The sequence below is a fragment of the Diabrotica undecimpunctata genome, chromosome 1 (genome assembly GCF_040954645.1).
Source record: "Diabrotica undecimpunctata isolate CICGRU chromosome 1, icDiaUnde3, whole genome shotgun sequence".
In the NCBI taxonomy this organism is placed as follows: domain Eukaryota; kingdom Metazoa; phylum Arthropoda; class Insecta; order Coleoptera; family Chrysomelidae; genus Diabrotica; species Diabrotica undecimpunctata.
The window spans coordinates 90,070,177-90,076,560 of record NC_092803.1 but is presented as its reverse complement, the minus strand read 5'-3'; positions in this window follow the sequence as shown (position 1 = coordinate 90,076,560).

The window sequence follows — 6,384 nt, the reverse complement described above, 5'->3', positions numbered from 1 at the left end:
TTAACTTACGGAAGGAGATCACAAGTAAATGTAAATACTTCAGAGCGTATGGTCTCCGTGAGGAGAGATGTCGCAATGAATGTATTTAAACGATAAATAAAAGAAATACAATAATAAAATAGTAATAAAAAGAATATATGAAGCGTGTGATCTCCTAAGAGAAATATCGCATCAGATATATTCAAAACACAAAGGCAATAATAAAATAGCAAATGAGAATATATTTGAGCGTATGATCTACGGGAGAAATATCGCAGCAATTATATTCAAAGTAAATCAAAGCAATGCAATAATAAAATAGCAACAAATAAGTATTTTTCTCTGTGCGTGATCTTGAAAGAAATACCACAGCAGAAAAAGGCAAAAATGGGAATATATTTGAGCGTATTATCCTCTGGAGAAATATCGCAGCAAATATATTCAAATAATCAAATAAATGCAATAATAAAATAGCAAATATAAAACGGGCACTTTCTCTGTGCGTGATCTAAAAGAAATACCACAGTAGAAAGTACAAAAATAGCACAGACAATATATATATATATATATATATATATATATATATATATATATATATATATATATATATATATATATATCAAAAAAATGCACAAATATCAACAATAATAGCAAAAATATATGGTAGAAATAATAAGGCAGATTCTAGGTGGATGACTGGCACCGAACCTAGAGTCTTAAATACGAGGGTGAGCTCGAACTGGCCGACTACAGAAAATCCACCTTCTTTTATACAAGAAAATCCTTTGTTCTAAAGGATTATGACGTATGAAAGTGGACTTCCCGTAAAATCGACCAATGGTAAATTTTAAATTGCTCAAAGGCTGGAATAAGCCTTATTCCAACCAATGAACAATTTTTTTCATGTCAGGAGATGTTGCCCGTACGCTGATTGGCCAGTTAATGCGAGCGCACGAGAACACCCCCCCCCCCTTTGAAGACTCTAGGTGTCGGTTAACTTTATTGAATATAATTTTTCAAGTTGTTCAAAATACAGAAAGAAATTTTTTTCAATTTATGTGTGTAATTTAATTTTCTTCCATTTCTTCCCTGGGTGGCGGAACAGGTCTTATATCATCCGCATGGATGGTCCTGTTGATGTCCTGGTCCCGATGCACTTCGTATGTATGGTCACCTAGTACTCTCAGGATGGTGTGTGGACCCGTCCATGTGGCTCCGAAGTTCCCTTTGCTGTGGTTTCTTACGAGTACCTGCTCGCCTGGGATGAATTTTCTGGCTGGTGGGGCGTTTGGGTTGTCTGGAAACAGATTTCGGGCGTACACTGTAGCCTTCTGGACTGCTTGTTTGACCCTCACTTGGCGTCTGGCTGCAGTGTTGGCTTCCCTCCGTTCCCGTTCTGTTTCTTCCGATCTTCGAGGTAAGTATCCAAGTAGAAGCTCGGCAGGTGTTTCCTGGGTTGCTTCGTTCCTCCTTGTCCTCAGGCTAAAGATGATATCCGGAATGTAAGTGTCCCATCTGGGGTCATCGGCTGACCTGCACCTGGCCCGGAGTCCTTTCTTCAGTTCCTGGACGCGTCTTTCCACCGGATTGGCCCTCTGGTGGTATATGGGACTGAACTCTGCTCGGATGTTATTTCGTCTCAGGAACCTTTCCCAGGCGTCGGTTCGAAATTGGGATCCATTGTCTATGATGATGACACTTGGTTTTCCCCATCTGCTGCATATCTCTTCTTGGAGGAACGTAATCACCTGCCGGCTTTTTGCGGTTTGGACGCATCTATATTCTACCCAGTTACTAAGGCAATCCGTGGCTAATAGGACAAATCTGTTTCTGGTGCCGTGGGCTGCTGGGTATGTTCCAAGTACGTCAAATGCAACCCTTTCCCATGGGTTACTGGGTTCTCTAAGGACGACAGGGGCTGCTGGTTGCCTAGCTGCTGCCTTGGTTGTGGCACAGGTTAGACAGGATCTGACATGGTTTCTGATATCCTTCGTGAGGGTAGGCCAGTAGTAAATGTTTTTGATTGATCGGACGGTCTCATCTTGCCCTGGATGATTTGCCTCGTCCGAGTCGTGGTAGAATCGCATCACCTCCATGCGATAGGGTAGAGGTACAACTAGTACATTGTGGTCTGGCTTCATTTTGTAGTAGACAGCATCGTCTATTACTACAAATTCTTTGAGGAGGTCTTCTTCAGCTTGGCCTCTTGGTCCCCTGGCGGTGACTTTCTGCCATCTCCTGGTGAATCTTCTCATTCCGTGGTGGGTAGTGTGTCCCCTTTTGATTCTTGCCTGGAGTGGTAGGTCTGATAAGTCGTCTAAGATTGGATGATTTTCTCCTTCCTCTACGTCTTCCAGCATGCAGAGTAGTGGGAAGGAGTCGTCGTCCTGTTGGTCTGTGGTCTGTGTGGGCCAGCTTAGTCTATTTACTTCCTCATCCAAATCCTCTTCTTCTTCTCTTTCGGAGATCGGATTTCTTGACAGATGGTCCGGGAGCTCGTTCTCTTTTCCAGGTATGTGCTGAATGGTAAAGTTGAACTCCTGGAGTAATAAGGCCCATCTTGAAAGCTTGGCTTTGTCCTCTTTGTATTTGTTCAACCAAAGGAGAGCTTGGCTGTCTGTGTATAGATTGAAATGTTGATCTTGCAAAAAGTGTTTGTACTTTCTCAGTGCCCAAACCAGCGCGAGGCATTCCTTTTCGTTGATATGGTAACGTCTCTCTGCTGGCTTCAGTTTGGTGGAGGCGTAGGCGATCACTTCTTTGTTTTCTGGTGTTCCTTGGAATAATACTGCACCCATCCCAATTTCGGAGGCGTCCGTTTGTAGGCTAAATGGTCTGGAGGCATCTGGTCTGTATAATTGCAGGTCTCCCTCGATTGCTTGTTTGATATTCTTGAAGGCTTCTTCTGCTGCGTCGTTCCACTTCAAGCGTCTTTTGTTCCCTGTCGTGAGGTTCGTTAGAGGTGTGATTATTTCAGCGAATCGGGGAATAAAGTCTCTTAACCAGTTTGACGTTCCAATGAAGCTCCGGAGTTGTTTCATCGTGTGAGGTGTGTCGAATCCTTTGATTTTTTCCACATGTTTCTCCAAAGGTTGAGTGTTGTTTGAGGTGATTTTATGCCCAAGGTATTCTAGTTCGTTGGCTGCGAATCTGCACTTCTTCAGTGATGCCCATAGTCCATGCGTTCTGAGTCTTTCCAGTACCAAGTGCAGGTGTGTTTGATGCTGGTCCCAGTCTTCAGAGTATATTATAATGTCATCCATATAGACTTTAATAAATTCGTCTATATATCCTGCGAAGACGGTTGTTACTAACTTCTGAAATACTGCTGGTCCATTTTTGAGTCCGAAGGGCATCACTGAGAATTCGTATGATGAGCCGTCTGGTAAGCTGAACGCCGTTTTTGGGCTGGAGTCTTCGTGTAGCGGGACTTGCCAGAATCCGCTCTTCAGGTCAATTGTTGAGAATATCTTCGAGGTACCGATTTCCTTGATGCTATCATGTATTGGTGGCATACTGGAGGCTTCGTCGACCGTTATTTCATTCAGCTTTCTATAGTCTACGCAGAAGCGAGGGGTACCATCCTTCTTGGTTACAATAACCACCGGGCTATTGTAGGGAGATTTGCTGGGCTTGATCACTCCGGCGGCTAGCATCTCTCTCACCTCTCTTGACATGATTTTCTTCTTCTCGGTAGAGTATTTATATGGCTTGATGTTTATGGGTCGGTTGTCGGTCACTCGAATTTCCATTTCCGTTGCCTTAGTCGTTGGCTGGCGTAGACGGTCGTCAAATACGTCGCTGTAGTCCTCGATCAGCTGTTTGATTTTTGTGAAAGCGAAAGCTGGGGCTTGGTGCTCCTCTAGGTTGTGGTTTGCTGATTTTGGTTTGTCATGGTTTTTCCAGTATACTGTGGCTCTGGTGGTGGTGCCTACGTGCAGACATTTTCGAGGTATGTCCACATTGGCCTCCTCCTGTTCTAACCATGGCATTCCTAGGACGACATCGTGGTTTAACTTCTCCAAGACGATGCATTGGGCGGTGGTGGAGAAGTTGTCCAGTTGTATTTTTACTTCAGCAGTCCCTAAGCTTTGGGACGTGCTTCCCGTGCATGCCAGCTGAATCTGTCCGGGTCGAGTCTGCAGGTCTCGTCTCTGGATCAGCTTCCGGTGTATGAAGTTTCCGGAGGCGCCGGTGTCAACTAAGATTTTGACTCGGTGTTGGTTGATCCTTCCGTCGAGGTTGGGGAGTCCTGCTGTCATCGACCGCTGATAGATCGGATTCAGTTGGGGCACCATTTCTTCAACAGGAGTTAATTGGCGCCCCTGTTGGAGTTTTCCGGCCTCTGGTTGTCTTGTTGGCGGTTGTTGTGGTTTCTATGTGGATTGCGGTTTCGCCATTCATTTATCGTCTCGGAACGCCTGGGTGGTTGTTGATGTTCTTGTTTCTCCGGCTTTCTGTGACTTAAATGTTGGGCGTCGCTTTCCATTTCTCTCGCAATTCGTCTTAGGCTGTCCTCTGTTGTGGGCATCCCGATTCTTAAACAGATTCTAATTTGTGGTAACAGTTGATTGGCAATTACTCTGCATCTTTGATCTTCCGGGATGTCTGGTAGAAGGCGTCTAAAGAGGGCTGCTTTTCGGGTGACGAATTCCTCTGCTGGTTCTTTGTCCTGGTTCTGTCCATATAGCTTTACGGTTAGGGCGGATAAAAGTGCTGGGTCGTCGTACTTCTCTAGGAAGCGAGTCTTAAATGTCTGGTAGCCTATCTCGGCTGTACCTTGACTCTCTGCCCATAACCGTGCTTCTTCGTGTAGTGAGTTTGCTATCAGGTAGTCGATCCAGTCGGTTTCGTCTACTTCGTGGTAAGTTAGGAATTCTTCTGCTTTTGATAGGAATTGTCCTGGGATTTCGGTCTCTCTTCCTTCTAACCTTGGTGGTTTGGAGGTCCATATCCTTGGTTTGCTTGCAGTTGCGGGTTGAGCTACTGAGAGGGCCGTCAGGGCTTGTAATAGGGTCGTCATCCATGTCTCAGGGTTGGGCTGTTGTTCCTGGCTCGTGGATGATTGGCCTGCTTGCTGAGCTTGGGTCGTGGGTTCGTGTTTGTGTGGTTGGGCGCCATGTTGCCGAGAGGCGTGGAGGGAGGCTGCTTGGCTTATCTCCGGCTCTACGGGCTTCTTGCGGTCCGTGGAATTGGACCTACTTGTTCCTCGAGTGTCCACCATTCTTCACGGAACAAAGAGTGGGTCGGAGGTAGATGCTGGACGAGGTAGGTGGAGTCGTGTATGTTTTTCGGTAGAAAAACTGTCACAATTCTGGAATCAGAGGTTTGTAGTGCGTGATTAACACTGTAAAATACCACAGCAAACCTCGTAGATAATGAACATATAAAAATATAATTGTATGTGTGCAAAACGAGAAGTAAGTTTGAAATATTGGGTGCAAACGTCTTTTCTGTGCTTGATCTACGTAGTAGAAATCCCACTAAAGCGTTATCTGCACGACAGTGATAAAAGAAAATGAAATAAACAATATTTACACAAATAACATAAAATAAATAAAGATGCAACAGTAAAACGGCAGTTTGCGAGATTCCTTAACTTACGGAAGGAATTCTCGAAAATTTCTTGTGTCTCCTTAACTTACGGAAGGAGATCACAAGTAAATGTAAATACTTCAGAGCGTATGGTCTCCGTGAGGAGAGATGTCGCAATGAATGTATTTAAACGATAAATAAAAGAAATACAATAATAAAATAGTAATAAAAAGAATATATGAAGCGTGTGATCTCCTAAGAGAAATATCGCATCAGATATATTCAAAACACAAAGGCAATAATAAAATAGCAAATGAGAATATATTTGAGCGTATGATCTACGGGAGAAATATCGCAGCAATTATATTCAAAGTAAATCAAAGCAATGCAATAATAAAATAGCAACAAATAAGTATTTTTCTCTGTGCGTGATCTTAAAAGAAATACCACAGCAGAAAAAGGCAAAAATGGGAATATATTTGAGCGTATTATCCTCTGGAGAAATATCGCAGCAAATATATTCAAATAATCAAATAAATGCAATAATAAAATAGCAAATATAAAATGGGCACTTTCTCTGTGCGTGATCTAAAAGAAATACCACAGTAGAAAGTACAAAAATAGCACAGACAATATATATATATATATATATATATATATATATATATATATATATATATATATATATATATATATATATATATATATATATCAAAAAAATGCACAAATATCAACAATAATAGCAAAAATATATGGTAGAAATAATAAGGCAGATTCTAGGTGGATGACTGGCACCGAACCTAGAGTCTTAAATACGAGGGTGAGCTCGAACTGGCCGACTACAGAAAATCCACCTTCTTTTATACAAGA